This window comes from Columba livia, chromosome 1 (genome assembly GCF_036013475.1).
Source record: "Columba livia isolate bColLiv1 breed racing homer chromosome 1, bColLiv1.pat.W.v2, whole genome shotgun sequence".
Lineage (NCBI taxonomy): Eukaryota > Metazoa > Chordata > Aves > Columbiformes > Columbidae > Columba > Columba livia.
The window spans coordinates 28,999,151-29,016,230 of NC_088602.1; the positions used below are offsets into that span (position 1 = coordinate 28,999,151).

General features: G+C 41.1%; 1 protein-coding gene across 1 annotated transcript in view; it reads right to left on the reverse strand.

Annotated features, from left to right (window-relative positions):
• The window catches only part of LHFPL6 (LHFPL tetraspan subfamily member 6), a 149,477-nt gene that overhangs the window by 107,409 nt on the left and 24,988 nt on the right, over positions 1-17,080 (reverse strand). The window lies entirely within an intron of this gene.

A 17,080-nucleotide genomic window follows, 5' to 3' on the forward strand; every position in this document is an offset into this window, starting at 1 on the left:
TTTTCGTTGAACCCTATTAGACAGCCTGTGAGAGTGTTAGCTTCATCCCTACAGAATGCTGTACTCATCTCCATAAGAAGGCAAGGTCAAATGTTATGTGGAAACTGAATTTGGCTCTACATTAATATAGTGAGTATTCTTGACGGTGGTGAGGGTCAGTTCCTTTTTGATAGAATAACTGATTACTCTAGGACTAGATAATTTGCATTCACTTGGCCATGGGAAATCTTGGGCTCACTCCCTAGGTGATTTGTCACCTGGAGCTCAGGATGTGCACTATAGATCATGACAGCTCTTGTTAGAAGAATTTCTGAGTAATGACAGGAACACAAGAGGTTTCCTAGGTAATCAGGAGGAGACAGAAGTAGTAAAGGATTGAACCACAGTAGAAGCAACAGAGAAAATGAAATTCTTATTCAAGATGGGCAAGGACTTTGCTAGATCAAGTTTTATGACAACTGCAATGTGGATCAGTAACAATCATATCTCAGAGAATCTCAGTGTTTTTCTTCTGGTTTTACTTACAGTCAGATGCTGTGATTCATTTCTCAGAATAACAAAATGCAGTGTTTTCTTGCTAGGGGAGAAGATCACACATCCACAGCACTGCCCTGAAGCTGGGAAAGTACCTACAGGATCTACTTCTTCCATGAAATATCCCAGTATAGTTAACACATTGCCTCTTCAGTTTATGAGAGATTACAAGTCCTCCCTAAACTCAACTGATCACACAGTCTTTTCCATAACCTGTCAAATGTCCTGAGAAGGGATGCCAGTGTCATGACTCCCAGCTATGGAAAAGGAAGCTGAGGTACAGAGCTGTGAAAATATTTTTATCAGGAATATCCAGGAGTTGATTAGAAAAGCAAGAAATCCTGATTTCCAGGCAATTCTTTATCCAACCCTTGGACTTGTATCCCAAGCACCCAGCAATATAGAAGATAGAGAAAGGGAAGGAAAGAAAAGGCAAGGCAAGGAAGTCTACAGTAGGTGTTTGAAGATCTCACTTGAGCCTGTGTTCTGGCCCTCCTCTGAGCTCACATCTAATTCAGTGAGACCATCCAAGAGATGCCCAAAGTGCTATTAGCTAAATGGTGATGGAAGTTCCTCTCTGCAAGAAATAAAGGCTATATTCAGACTACCTATTACAAACTTCAGATTTCCCTCATCTCATTGTACCTATTCCGCACCCGGTAGTCCAGTTTATTAGAGCTTGAGTCAGTTGCCTAAACATAAGCATTTGATGCTGAGATACCCTAGGGTATCTCTGATGTCTGCATAGGCCTGGCACGTATGCCGTAAGATCTATGGGAAACCCATGCAATTCTGGAGTGGCAGCTGGAGGCCAGGTAAGATTCCTTTGGGCATCTCAAATGATGCTAAACACCTGAGTTAAGGCAACTGAATGGAGATTTTTTAGGCTGGAGCTAGGCACACTTACCTGCAGATACTGATTCAGCGCATTTTAGATGAGACTTTCCCATTGCAGGTGGCCTGTTCCTCATCACTGACTACAGAGGACACCTATGGGAACCACATGCAAAAGTTCTGTTTCATAGGTGCCTAAAGCTGGGAAGGACAAGGCTGGGCCATAGTCCCTAGTTCTCCATTGCTTTATCACTTCTGCACTTCTCACTCCACTGCCAGTTGCCTGGAAAATTCTGCCATTGGGATGTGGAAACACTTTATATCCAGTTTGCAGGAGTATAAATAATTATGAAAGGCAGTGGGAAAATCAGGCCTGTTTTCTGCCCACCTCAAAGAGGTATGAGAAATACACTGTGAAGAGTAAAACAGTTGAGTCGGATTAAATTTACCATGTCCGCAAAATTTTCTTTTAAAAGGTTACCTTTGATATAATGATTCAGCCTGCAGACTTTTGCTTCCCAGCCATTAAATTCTGTTGTAATAAACTTTTACAATATGCATCATTATAGGAAACTTAAATAGGCTCAGCTCTTGAGTGAGACTCGCAGAGACAGTAGAATAGAGAGAAGAAATGCAAGGTGTCTGGCTTCTTGAATATTTAAGAAAAGGTTATTCTTTATTAAATAATGCATATGAGGAGAGGGATTTTGAATTCTAAATTTTCAAGGTCAGAGTGGAAGGAGGTCTGCCTCCAGAGCCATGAATTCCTCATCTCATCTCATCTCATCTCAGCTCCTGCCTCTGCCTTTGCCATATGACCTTGTGCAAATCAGAGGACTACCCAACCACCGAGCCCCTTAGTTCCAGCTGGGATTGAGCCCCTGGGGCAGATGGGCTGTTAATACTCATGCCCCTCAAAGAGGAGTCACGACAATTGTTCTTTTTATTTTTCGCAGTATTGTTCTCATGTCTATATGGAAAGGCTTAGAAAATATAAATGGCTCGGCACTATAGCAAAACAGTTGCTGATGGTTTAAAAGTAAAATTCAGGGTTGCTCTTCTGCTTATAATGAGCATTGCAATGCAGAACGGGCAGCTGCAGAGAGCCCAACTGGGACACAGGAAGGATCACTCTCCTTGTTATTACGATGGTTTATGGAGACATTTGGCCTCAGGTATAGTCTCCTTCCTATTCTGCTGGTAATTCATTTGTTTGAAGGGTAATATAATTGTCCACAGAGATCTTGCTATACTCCTTTCTAAAGCTCTAAGCATGTTGGCTGTTTAACAGACCTTCTGTCACACATTGGTGAAATGAAAATTCCTTTCCTATAGAAGAGTTACACTACTTTGTACATTTGTTTATGAAGAAGGGGGAGATTTATATCCTATTTTTTTCTTTGTGTACTCTTGGAATAACAGCTATCAGCCTTAGGATGGCCAGGGAGCATACATCAGCTAATATTGCATTTCATGGCCTGGTACAAACACAGAGAATGATAGCTGATCCTCACCATGTATAATGTGGAGTTAGACAGAGCCTGAATTTTGTCCATGCTCTTAAAATAACAAATCCTTCATCCTGTCTACACAAGGACTGGAGCAGAGGCACTGCACCACCTCCAAAGTCTTCTAAGAGGCAGAAGGAAGGCAATGTTAAGACAGAAAAAAACACCCTGATACACTCATTTTCCAATTATTATTCTGCTTCCCCCTCAACTCCAGACTACAGAGGGTTGCCTTAAGAAGCAATACCCGGCCCTCATCAAGCATTAGATTCCTTGGGATTTTCTCTATTCTTGTTGCTCAGTGGATTTCAGCTATTCAGGAGTCTGTGGGTAAGCATCTGCCTTGGCTGTTTGGGCCCCTGTGCATCTCTGGGGGACCTGACTCCTTCTCTTGATTAAGTGAGCACAGAGAGAACCCTGGAGTAGCGCAAGGTGAACAGAGTAGCCTGAAACATCAGCTCATGATTTTCATTGCAGTGTCATTTGCAATCAACAAGAGACTCCAGTGCCCTCCATTTAAGATGCTGGCTCTCTTCCCACTAGACTCAATAATACACTTAATTCTTACAAACACCCTGACGCTTTATTTTATTTCTGGCAGTGCTTATTCTAAAGGTCAAAGGCCTGGCTGGCTTTCTCAATTGGCAATACTGTTTATTTAATTGTTTTTAACTGTGGAAGGCACACCTCTCATCTGTCCCGAGGTATTTTTGCAGACACAAAGGAACAACAGTCCACAGGGCAATCTCTGTTAATTAATCCCAACACAGATTCCTCAAACTAGTCTTTCAGAAAAAGCAATAGTAAAGGAACAGACCTGCTCGTTTAGAAACTCAGACTCTGACTCAGACGCAGGAATGACTGTCAGAGCAAAGGGTTCTGCATGTTCCCATCCAGGAGGCAAAAATTATAAATTTTTAGTGTGGGTGATATTTATTGGGTTTGGCCTTGATTAAGGGAAAAAAAAAAAAAAAAAAAAAAAGAAGAAGAAGAAATTTAATTAAGGTTTTGTTCATCTGGCTTTGCAGCTTCACTTTACATTCAAAACACTGCTTGTCAACAGCCAGGGAAGGAAACTCACTGAAAGGTGGACCATGCTCTGTCTTTAGACACATGTCAAGTGCTGCCACTGAGGTCAACAGAGGCCAGAATCCAGCCTTATAAATCTCAGCAGATTATAAAGTTACGTATAATTCATTGTGAAAGGAAAACTGTATTTTCTCTTTAGCTTTGGAAAAGGAATAAGGGCTAGTGGCCATTGCAGATCCTTTTGCCCCTAATAGTGAGATCCAGCAGAATTTGCTTCATACTTATCATTGCCTACGCTTAATATAGACCTCAATTTTGACGTCTTCTGACATTGATTCACCCAAGAAAGATGATAACCATTTAAAGAGTATGTACATTGTAATAAAAGGTAAGCCAGTGAAAAATCTAATTTACCCAGACAGACAAATAAGAAAGCTTTGGCTTAGTGTAACATGTCACTTCTTGCAGCATTTCCCCTATTGCAGCTAACAGAACATTATCCAGAGTGATGGTCTAAAGACTGAGGCCAGGGATTAAATACCCCTCAGTGCCATGTAAACTATAAGGCCCCCTGTACAGGCAAGTAAGGTTTCCCCCTCAAGTCACTTTATGCCCCCAGGTCCACCTCGCTTGGCACCTTTTCCAGGATTTTTGCTTCAAAGTGCAGTATATTGGAGCTTTATCCATTTGGAAGTGCTATCCCCAGCAAAGGGTAAGCTGTTTTTTTAAACACATGGGGAAAAATAGTTGCTCGTACTCAGACAGGTCTGCAAACCAGTTCAGTGTTTACCTTTGGCAAGGGAGGAAGGCAAGAGTGTTTGCAAATCTCTGTTTTAGCGCATTTGCTTTCCTCGCTGCTGGGAAGTGCAGACTTTGTTCTGACTGTGGGCTGGGCAGCACAGCATAGGTTTGAAGAATGCCTTTCTTCTTGGCCAAATTTGTTGTCTGAAAGCTGGCGGCGGCTGCTGCTGCTATTATAATTGCTGAGCTGATTGCTGCCCGAAGCAAATGAATGAGTAGGAGGAAAAGTAGGAGGAACAGAAAGTGTCATTAATCTGCTCTTTGCTGAGTTTGTGGGGAAAAAAAAAAAAAAAAAGACAAGCATAACTCCTGTAGGCCCTCAGTATGGTGATGAGGACAGTGAAAGCAGTCAGATATTACATACTATTATATCAGTAAGATGAAGAAGACAAAGGAGGTCTCATGTCCTCACAGCCCAGTCTCTCACCAGGCTGTTCTGTACCGGGGCTCTCACTCAGGGCTGCACTGACTCCACGTCACCTTGCAGATCCTGTGGCAGCACCTGGTCCCACACTCACTCCATCATCAAGGCAGGATGTGTTCCTGCTTCCCTGCTAAGTTAGAGCTCCCTTCTGCAAAGCACAGAGCATCAGGTCTAAAATACGTATGTTAAATAAAAGCAAGAAGTATGTAGGCATTGCCTTATCTGCAATCATCTTTGCTCCTGGACACATGCTCAGAAAATATGAGGTATATTGTGATCTCAAATTATTTTGTTAGAAAGGACAACCTATCAGCATTCTGTACAAGAAGGAAATTGCAAAATGTAGAAATCTATCTTTTACCGTAAAGGCCACTGAAAATTATTTTTCAAATGAAGCAAAGTTCATAAAAATAGGAACTCATTTTAAGATCAAAATAGTTTATGGAGGTGTTTTTTAATACGCCATTGATAGCCTTTCTGCTGCACTGGCCATTTCTTAACATAGTTCTGCTACAGCAGAGCCCATTGAAGGATATCAGAAAGGCAAAGTATGCAGGAAGAAAACACATATTTTACTAAACCAACTGGGAAAACAGGAAAGCTTTTGAGTATCCCAGCTTTTCTTCAAGACATTTCCAGAGGGAAACAAAGTGTTTAGCCCAGCAGAAGAAATGCCACATGACAAAAAGCTGATTAATTTGAGAGTGAAAAATTGCATTGATTAATATGGAAGGAAGCCCACAAGTCCACTGTAAAGTCATCCAGGGATTGAAATGACAAGACTAGGCAGGGAGGAAAGGGAAAGCCAGGGGTAAGTTTTTGCTTCAAGGGAAGCAAATGATAGGTAGAACTCCCTAATATAGCAGGTTTCAGACTCCTATCTCTGTGTAACTTGTAATTACATGATTTATTAAGGAGTTTTTTCTTGTTTGACAGAAGGAGATAAGCCAGGTCATTGAAACTCCACAGCCACTTCATGCTCCAGGAGCATTTTGGACATTGTGGCACAGGAATCCAGGCAGAGAGGAAGGAGAGCTATTTGTTTATGTTGTTGGTGATTCAATCTGCTGCTGGGATCACCATTTAAAATTTGAAGTGTATTTTAAGTGGAATGGACTCAACCAAAACATTCAGCAAATCCCCAGAGATACAGATGCAGAACAACAGTGGCAAACATCCAACCTGCCATAGCAAGCGTTCAAAATCCTCTGGAAATAAATGACTTCAAGGCTTTAAAAGGATAAGAAAGGACAGCCAAACCAGACAGATCTCAGGGCCTGTTCCTAAAGGCTCCAGACATGCATAATTTCAGCTAATTTCCAATTGTGTCTTCTTTCTAGGACCAGCACTAAGAGATGGCTGCCCTTGTGCAGGGATGAACACAATTGCTGCCTTTTCCCCCAGCACTGTGATTTGCATGAGGATGTATGAGTGGACATTTTGGTTCGAACAAAGGATCCACCAAGCCCAGTACCAGCCTCCAGCAGTTGCCATAAGCCCATGCCAAGTAAAAAATAATAAATGGGCAAATGTTTATAGTATTTCCCCTGCATACTATCTCAGCCTCTGACTATTTCAACTGAGTGGATTTTCTACGCCTCACATGCTTTGTCTCTTTGATAAACCTTAGAAAGTCTCTCTTCCAAGTTCTTGCCCAGTCTCTCCTTGAACTTTCACATTCATAACATCCTTCGACAGGGAGTCCCATGGGCTCATGCCTGTTACACAGAGAACCATATTCTTCTGTTACTTTTGAACCTGTCTCCCAAGTATCTCCATCTGATGGATGTTCATCCTTGCCTGGGATGAAACAGTGAATGTGTAGCCCTTATCAACCATCTCCATATCCACGATTTTGTAGTTCTTTAGTGTATCCTACCTATGTTGACTTTTCCAAGATAAAGAATCCTAGTCTAACAGCTTCTCTCCTATTCCTCAGCCCTACACTTATTTTGCCCTGGCATCTGCCGGGTAGGTATAGGTGGTACAGGTGAGCTTAAAGATGGAAAGAGGCCTCAACATTGGGCTACTGCAAGGGAGAAGTGATCAAGCCCAGTCCCAGGCTCAGAGAGGCCCTGCTAGATGGCCATGACCCAGCTCTTGGTGATCTCTGGTCACAGGACACAGAACCACACATCTCCTGTCTCGTGATGGAGGAGGCAAAGGCTGTGACACTGCAGTATGGCCCAGTGTGGTCCTTCTTCATGTGAGGGAAGATCTTTCAGTGACTGAGCACTAGGCAGCAGCAAACTCTAACAGAGCTGGGAGCGCTCTGAGATGGCGAATGGTGGGATGGTGCCTTGTCCCAAAGACTGTGCAGTATAAAGTGACAATGATGGGTTGTAGCTTACAACTGTGTGAACAATGTTGGCTATATTTCACCTTACATGATTTATTTGATTTATGTGTTTCGTGTATTTCATGGACACATTTTGCATTCCAGACCTATTCTAAATACCTCTGCCTTAGCATAATAATCTGTGTTCATCTCATCCTATGTTTTCATAATTCTCAAGAAAATTAAATAGAACACTATTGAACAAATCAGCTTTTCACATTTAAAAAGAAAGCATGTGTTTTCTATAATACAAGTTTCCAGAATCATTCTGTCTGTCGCTTGTGAAATTACTTTACTTTCATTAAACAAGACAAATTATCTAGAGCCCCAGGAAAAATTAATTTCATGGGGATGTGGAAGATTGAAGACCTATTGGTAGAGTACAATATATTCTTGGCAGACGTCCCTTGCCTAAGGCGTGAAAAGGCCTGACTGTTATCTCGCCTATGGTTCAAAAGTAATTGTACATATTGCACACAGGGCAACACACACTGACAGACCAAACACCTAGCGATGATGGACATCACTATTGATACATTTCGCACCTAAAAACTGTAAGGGCTGGAAAAAGTATTGTAAATTTTAAAAGGTAGAGTGAATTCATTAACTGCAAAGAACACACACAGTTGCATTCAGGGAGTAGAGCTGTGACAGTAATTACTGAATTGAATATTTTTTAAAAAGCCCTTTTGTTCTTATTGGCATCAAAGCTATTGTTGAACCATGCTGTACTGTCAGCAACATGAATATTAGGGGTTTAGATCCATGCATGCGAAAGATCAAAAGCAGTGATGAAGGATTCTGTAATTATTAGTAATTGCTTCCCAAGTGACCATTTTTTTATAAAGATTCTTTATAACAAAGTGTTCACTTAAGACTATGGGTTGAACTCGTATTTTCATAGCAAGAACATAAGCCCATGGAAATTACTTCACACATTATCATCATAGCTTGAAACTACCACTAATAAGAAATACAAATGCTACATAAAATCTGGATATCATTATTGCTATTATTACTTGTAATTTTAATGCAGATCGTAATGTTATTTTTTCAATTAGAAGAATTTAAAGACTCAAAAGTCAGTTAAACTAGTTTCAGGTTGAGCAAAGTCTTCTTTCTCTAATTCTGTGTTCAGAATTGCTCATTCAAGTAAAATATAAATGGTGCATCAGCTGTGAACAACCCTTGACTTGTAAAAGGTACTTTCTAGGCTCAAATCTCTGTCAAATCAAAATGATGTAAAACCTTACATGGCCATATAACTACAAGCACAGACACCGAGAGAATTATAACAAAGCCAAAAAAGGGTGCAAAACCCAAATCATGCCCTCTTCTCACATACCAGCATCCATCCCCTTGCCAAATGAGATCACATGTGTATCTTTAGAACCTTAATTCATATTGGATCCTAAGGTTTGCCTTGGAGCTGCTCTTGCTTATTCCAGAACTGAATTTGTCCTGAATAAATAAAAATCAAAACCATGGCACTATTAAAAATAACTCACAAAAGACAATAATAGCCCACTATGTCTCACTGGAAAATATCCAAAATATTTATGAAATTGTGGTGTTCTGCTGTCCAGATGTAGCATGAGATGGCTTTCTCCTGTCCTTTGCTGAGGATGGAGATCACCTGTACATGACCTACACAACAGCTGCATCTCAGTCAAGATAAGCACCAGGAGGGAACAGCTCCATGAACTTCTAACTCCTGCATATTCCCCAGTGGGACATTTTGAGGTCACAACTGCAGCTGTGCAGCTCCAGCACTTCTTCCTTCCTACAAAGGGTCAACAGACCAAAAAGTACACAAGACGCTGATGGGGGAAGGAAGGAGATTGGGCTTTGTGTGGGAGATGTCACAGCTTTGCACGAGTGGTCCCTACCTCTCCTCTAGATCTGGTCCTAGAAACAACATGTATTTAATTTTAAGTGCCTGAAATGTCCTGTTAAATCACTGCTAGGATTAATTACACTCTTATGCTCCTCAGGAAAAAACCTTACTGTGTCTGTCTGCAAAGTGCCTGTTTGGATGCTGTACAAATTAATAAAGAATAATAACAGTGGTGCCTGCATAAAAAGCCAGCTGTTACGAATTGGTCTCGTTCTGCTGAAACCAATGGGACAACTTAAAGCCTTCTATTACATGCAAAAAGCAATATTTAGTATGTGGCTTGTTTATGGCCTCTGAAGAAAAACACATAGAAAACCCCTTCAAGATATCCTTTAATGTGGCCAGGTTTTTAGTTGTTGTTGTTTCAGTTAAGTAGCTTTGTTCAATATGTTAAAGCACCCTACTGAAGTCATCATGTGGCACTGCTATTTCTTATATTAAAATCTGTTATCCCTCACAATATTAGCCTCCTTTACCAGCCCAAACGGCTTAATTCCCTTGCAGTATCCTTTCTGTCATGGTTCAGTCTCCCATCTCACTCATAAGATGCACTGATACCATAATATATATATCTGCTCCAGGATAAATACTAATTTGTCATACAGGGGAAGTGTGAGTTCTGTCCTGACATACACAAGGCTGTAACAGGAGGCTTTAAACAGCCAGCCCAATAGCTTCATTATTCCCCAACAACTCCCTCAATATCATCTCTCAAAATAAAGCCAATTTTTCTTTCCTTTCATCAGTGTGAATCAGGAGTAACACCATTGAACTCAGTGCTTCCCCTCTGGTAAGGAACAGTCAGGGCTGGCATTTCCTGTTCATGAGGCAAGTGGGGAAACAAATCATGTCAGTGTTTTATTTATGTTTCATCTAATTATTCAAGGCACAGCTCGCATTCATCCTCCTTAGTGACTGTCTATATTCTGTGTCTCCCCACTGTAGTTTACCCATTCTTCAGTATGGATTTTGATATCTGTTTAATGTACTGTGACTTTTGCCGCATTTCCCTGCAAGTTGAATATTCTGTGCCAAGGACTGGGGGCAGGGGAAACCCCAAAGGAGAAACACCAAGTAAGCCCCTCAGGATGACATATTAGATGACAAGAAACATGGAGGCCCATTCTCCTTTCAACACAAGGGAGATTTACACACACAGTTCCCATTACTATTAATGGCAGATGTGCATATAATTTGCCCCATACGTTGAAAGGAAAACAAACATGAGAGAGGAGAAATAAAGGTTATTCAAGGGGAAAATATTTAATATGTAAAGCTTATGGCTGCCAGTTAGTAATGAATGTGGCAGGCCTAATAACGGTAATAATAGGAAAAGACACCTATATATCTGAGTTAGGGTTCTTGTAATATGGCATCCATACAGAGAATGAAACCATCAAGGAAACCGCTAAATATCATTTTGAGGAGACAACAAGAAAACATGCTCAAGACTAAAGAGATAATAAAAAGGAGAGCAAAAGCAGGACTTGGAATAGCAAAGACAGCAGAGAAATTAGGGGTGTTTTCACCTAAGGAAACACCAGTTATTACATCTGTGAGAGCACCAAGAGGGCTGGGGAAAAGGCAGAAACCAAAGGGATGCCAGCAGCGTGAAGCAGAAGGTACAAAGGTATTTCCATCCATCACAAGACAAAAGCAAATATGTTCAGAAGAGACTGGAATAAATTAGTTTACAGGATGATAAGTGATTCAGACTGTTCAACAGAGGAGTGTTTACGTAATGAGATTATGGACTCAAAAAATATCACAGAGGCTAAAGCTTGCATTCAGTATTAAAGAGGGACTCTCAAGTGGTGGATCCTACTGATTAGGATACTCTGCTGGCTCATACAGTATAAAACACAGACAGACATGCTGGGATAGCACTGATGCTGCAGACAGACAGATATCATACATTAAATCATATGTCACAGAATACCACCTTCCACTTCTTCCTGGTGCCAAACTCACTGGCATTTACTGCTCATTGTCCCTTTACATAGGAAGAGCCATACAGATGAGCAATACAGATATAGGAATACAGAGAACATGCAACTGCAGATGTAGTAAGAATTACCACAACATCAATATAATTGACTTACACAAGTAATCCATTTTAAAATCATTCTACGGCTTGAGAAGTGTTTGTCAGTGGTGAATCGCCACCAAAGTATTGTGATTTTCAGGCAAGTCTCTGACATTCATGCAGGAGAACCATGCAGCGGGAGCACCATGTATTGGAGCACAGACAAATGATCAAGCCTCCATCAATGTAGGACAACCATTTTAAGGTAGAATTAACAACCTCTGATTGAATAAATTCTTTCCCTTTGACTGTAGGCAGAGGCCAGGTGAGCAGCTTAAGGCAGCTATCCTGTCTGCAGGTGGATAAATCCCACCCTAAGTGATTGGGTCAGGGTCACAAAGGAAATTTCTGCTCTGAGCTGTGGTCTCAGGCACCTGTACAGCTGCCTTGTTCTGCCTCTGAACTGTTACAAGCCTCTTTCACACAAATTGGGCTATGTGAATTTTAAGTAGGAACTTGGCCTGTTGTATGCAAAACAGACAGAACATAAGTCAGGGATAATTATTCTAGCAAAAAATTGAGACCCCATTTAAAATACTGACGAATCTTGGTTCTGTAGAAGAAATATTACTGAGTCTAAAGCCTCTAGCTGAAGAAAAACAAAGTAAATCTAGGTTTGGGGAAGTATAAATTATGAGGAAACACTGATCAGATGTTGCTTCTATAAATAATAACAGCTCATTAATTCTCACTTCGCTAATCCACACATATTTAAAGAACTCACCAACCCCTTTACCCCCAAGGGGACTCATCCTACTTCTCAGAAGAGCTTTAATTTATGTTACTAGCAAGATCTCATATTTCTAGTAATTCATTTCTTTTAAAAAACATGTTACAGTATGTTTATCGGCAGGCTAGAAGATATTATCATAAATAATTGAAACTCAACTACAGTTGTTCAAGGCATTAACAAACTACATTGGCAAGGCATCACACTTTGACTATTTTATTATTTTATTCAAGCACATCCTTTTGTTCATGACACAATTTCACACCTATGGAGTGGGTCCCGAAAAAGGTCTACTGAATCCAGAACAGGGGCTTACATGCTGCACGGTGTTCTGAGTGGTCTGCTGTGCAGACACAAGTTTCACATTTAATTGCCAAGCTTAATTAGTGAACAAAGGATGTTGTCACTATCCCTGCGAGCAGAGTCTCACATCATTTAAATATACAGACACGGGGTCATCCAGTGAAGAACTGGAAACCAAAGTAAAAAAATTAATAATGATGTGGGCCCTGATGTTAAGTAAGGCATAGCCTGTAGTACCAATGTTAGCATTCATCAGGCAGAGTTTTCTTATGCAGGCATGATCTGAAGTGTGAAACGCATCCAGATAATCAACCAGGAAAAAGGGCCTTCCTCATGGATGGCAGGCAAGCACTTCCTTCCAAACTTGTCCTATGGGATGTGCTCACTACAGTGGAGCAAAACAGATGATAAAGGATTATGTCATGGTGTCATTGAACTGATTCTAAAAAAGATTGTGAGGTGTTTTCATGCCCTACAACGCCAGCTTGAAGGAGGAGAACCACATCAATATGCAACATAGGCATACTCATAGATCCTCCCCTAGTCTTACAAGAGGCTGACAGGCAGGATTCATCTCACCAAATTTTAGTCACCAAACAGTTAAACATCTTATATGAGCTAATTGTCCAGGCTCTCTCCACACTGACCACAGGCACCTCCAGCAGACTATTTATTCTCTCTTAATGTAGGTGAGATCAAACGCAGGTGGATAAAGCTCCCACTGGGAGTGTTATCTCCCTTCACTGAACACAGAGAACTCCGACAGCTGGCTGAAACCACATACCTGAAAAACTGAGGCCTGCCAAAATTAAAACAGGAGCAACAAACTTGTGCAAATTTGTGACAAGGACTAACAAGGTGAGATAGACAATTGCAAACTGTCTTACAAGAGGAGGCTAAACAATTCAGGATATTAAAAAGAACAACATCACACTACAGAAAGTTAAGCTTTAGATAAGATAGCTGTCTATATAAATACACTAGAGCAACTTACAGCAGAGAAAAAAAACAGCTATTTAAGCTAAGGGTTAATACTGGCCCAAGAACAAATAAGTACATACAAACAACATATAAATTCATTCTGGAGATTAGAAGATGACTTCTAACCATCAAAGGACTGAGAGTCTGAAACAGCCTTTCAGAGTAGTGAGGTTTCCTGGTTTCAGAATGTAATTGCCTATAGAAAAGCTGCTCTTCTATGTTTATGGCACCGCTTTAAGACATTATCATGAAGGATTTAAAACTGCTTGTGTAACCCTTGTTGAAGTACAGGATACATGAATATAAGATAACCATTCTGAACCAAGAAATGACCCACTCCAATGTGAAAGACCATGCACGTGTCAAAAGCAACTCTACATTTCATCCTAAGTGTTAGTATAATTTAGCATGGAGGTTAAAAACTGGACTCTTATTGTTTGGCTGCCAAGTTTCAACCCCAGTTTCCCTGCATGTTAGGATCTAACTCAGCATTGTTGTCACTGTCACAGAGATCACGAGTTTCCTCTTGTGCCCCACTGGTTCCATAGAAAAAGCAAGTGATCATGGGCACCAGTTTCACAATGGGCAGCTATGTGGTTAGAAGCTAACTTCAGTGGCCCGTTGCAAATTAGAGATTGGAGGAGAAGGCTAAAATAGAGCATGCCAAACTTCAGCTATAATTTTGGTATTGTGGTTTTGATATTTATGTTCATCTCAAAATTACATAGTGACTTGGCACTGCCAGACATCAGGCTGGACTTTAAGCAAGCAAATATACAGCGAACCAAAGGAAGAGATGTGTAAAGAAGTAACATTGCAATGTGCTTTAAAGGAGAGATTTGAAATCCACTGTGTCTATGGAAGGGGTCTCCCATTTGCAGACACTCAGAGAACAATGGTCCTAATTGGTGGTGCTTAGTAATATACACTGCATGGATTCAGTTCACTCTGGGATACCAATGCAATTGCCTGCATCTTGGTAAGATTTCTGGAGCCTCTGACACCTTCTGCTCCATTATTTGGAAACAAAAAGCTTCCAGAGGATCAAAGTCCCTCTGCCATTGTCCCTTCTGTAAACAAAAAATCTTCAATATTGCAACCCTCAGTAAACTTGTTCTGTGTGAGTTTTACTAGCCAGAAAGAGAAGATAGTTACATGTGGAGGACCATGTCTTAAGTCTAAAATGCAAGAAAATTAATGCAAGGCAGATTTAGTAGTGAAGCTACTAACGTGATACGATGGATCATTTTGGTGTAGCATGTAAGGAGGACGCTAACAGCTTCATAAAGCAACCAAGCATAATAACAAAAACTCTTCAGCTGACACAGCTCTGAAAAACACCTTTTTTATGAGTGTACACTTTGAAGGGAAAAAGCCTCAAATTTTCACAACCTGGTTGCAGGTATTAAGTAACAATCAGCTCTCAGAGAAAAGTGCTGTGATGTATTATGGTTTTAGGCCCTGCTGAGGAAGACAGACCGTATCATGATTACATGCAAAATTAAACCTGAAAAACTGCATTAGAAATATCTATGACTTTGAATTTCAGATCTATTTTCTTCCCTCCAGAAAGTACTGTTTAAATGTGAGGTACAGGAATCCCACTGACAAGCACTTCTGAGTACAAGCTTCATACCATCCTGGAATGAAACAATACAATTGCTTCACTTGGGCTCATTAAATATACAGTGCATAAACTCTGGCTTTGGAAATCTCATCAGCAGGAGGCTTCTTTTTTTCTTCTTTTTTTTTTTTTTTGCCCCACCCCCTGAGGATTACTGAAATCTCTGCATTATCCATTGAATAATGACAATGTTCTGCAACCTCGAGCTCTGACTAAGGATTTGGTCATAGATGCTACAAGGTAGGGAACCTAGAAGCTGCCATTGCAAAAATGCATTATAATAGAAGTTATTTCCTTTCTAAACAATTAAGCACCCAAGCTTTTTTATCGCATGTACTTCTCACTTGCAGTGTGCACTTACAAAAATCTGGCTACGAGAGACAACCTGCCACTGCTTCTCAGACTGTTCTGACTGCTTTACATGAAAATGCTCACTTTCCACATTCATCATCACCTGTACTTATATTACTGTCACTCTTAAATATCAGTCCTTTTAGGACTCCATGGATATTCACTGAGTTCAGTGGCAGGGTCAGGCCTTAAGGCTGAGAGTACATGCGCCTTTTTTTGGTGATGCATACAGTTCTTGGCTTCCTCTTCCTCGTACCGGTGACTGCTCATTCCCACTCCCACAGCATCCTTTCAGTTGTGCCAACACAAACATTCGTGCAGCCGTGCTGGGGATCAGATAGGGGAACTGATCCAGCTAAAAATAACTCTTTTTTTTCCAAGTCAGTTTTCAGGCAGAGTAGTCCTCAATGTGGCAGGCTAGTGGAAAGCTGGTGGGCAGCAGGAGATGGGGCTGGGATAGCAGGATGCCTTCCTGTTGCCCCAACATCTGGTTATGCTGGTTTAAGGTACAAGTTTTCAGGACTGTCACTGCTGTGAGAACACTGGTAGGGTTCTCAAGCCTGATTTCCAGGGGCACTTTAGTGCCTTTCTTCAGCCAAACACAGTTATTAGCCACACTCGCAGAACACAGACACACAGCAAACTGGGAGAACTCCTCAGGCCTGATACAGGCATCTCAAATGCCTCACGGAACAAAGCTACACCCAGCACCAAGTCTTATGAAGGGAGCAGAGGGGCTCAGTGGCAAGGTAGCATGTAAGATGAGACCCTCCTGCAGATTTCCCTGGAGCATGGACCTTGCTACATAGTGCAATGTCCCATCATGACGTGGCCATACCTATGGTTTCCCTCCCTTGCCAGGAACACAGGCATCCTCACACAACCATTCCTTGCAAGCCTAAATTATTATGCTTGCTATTTAATGCACTGGTCCTTTAAGCAATAAACGGCTTGAATTAAAAACAAACAAACAAAACAAACAAACAAACAAGATAACATTAGGAGAACTACTAGATGCCCACAATCATTTTCTGAAGCATTATGAAGTACCAAGTGTTCTCTCGCCCTGTCCTACGATCCCAAGTGCAGATAGTACAGAAATAGAAACCTGAAGAGACAGGTGAGTATTAAAGGGTTGGTCTTGGGCAGTGAAGAAAAAGCTGAGCTCCTCAGATACCAATGGATCTGCAGCATGTCAGGGATACTACAGACACTTCAATAACAGAGCACAACTTTCTCCATTATGAGTCTTGGGGCTTATTCTTACCATCAGCTGCTAAGTGATGTTCAAAGACGGCCAAAAATCTGTCAACATCATCTGAATTTTTGTCGTTAGGAGAAGGATGTTACAGTGCTGTGAGGTGGTCCATTGGCTCGAGGAGGGGTAGGTATCTGAGTGAAAAAGCTGTCTGTAGTGTATAAATGTGAAACAAACTTGATAGCAGAAGTACTCCAAACCAAAGGAGCAAGAGAAAAACTTCAGCACAGGTGCTTCAACAGGACTGGGATCATTCCCAGAACAATGCTTTGCCTCACACGGAAAGGAGTATCAAAATATCATTTCACGAACCCTTTCACTACTTGTATGCTTCCTTGGTTTCATCTAATTTTTCACACTACTCCTCCTGGAATTATTACTC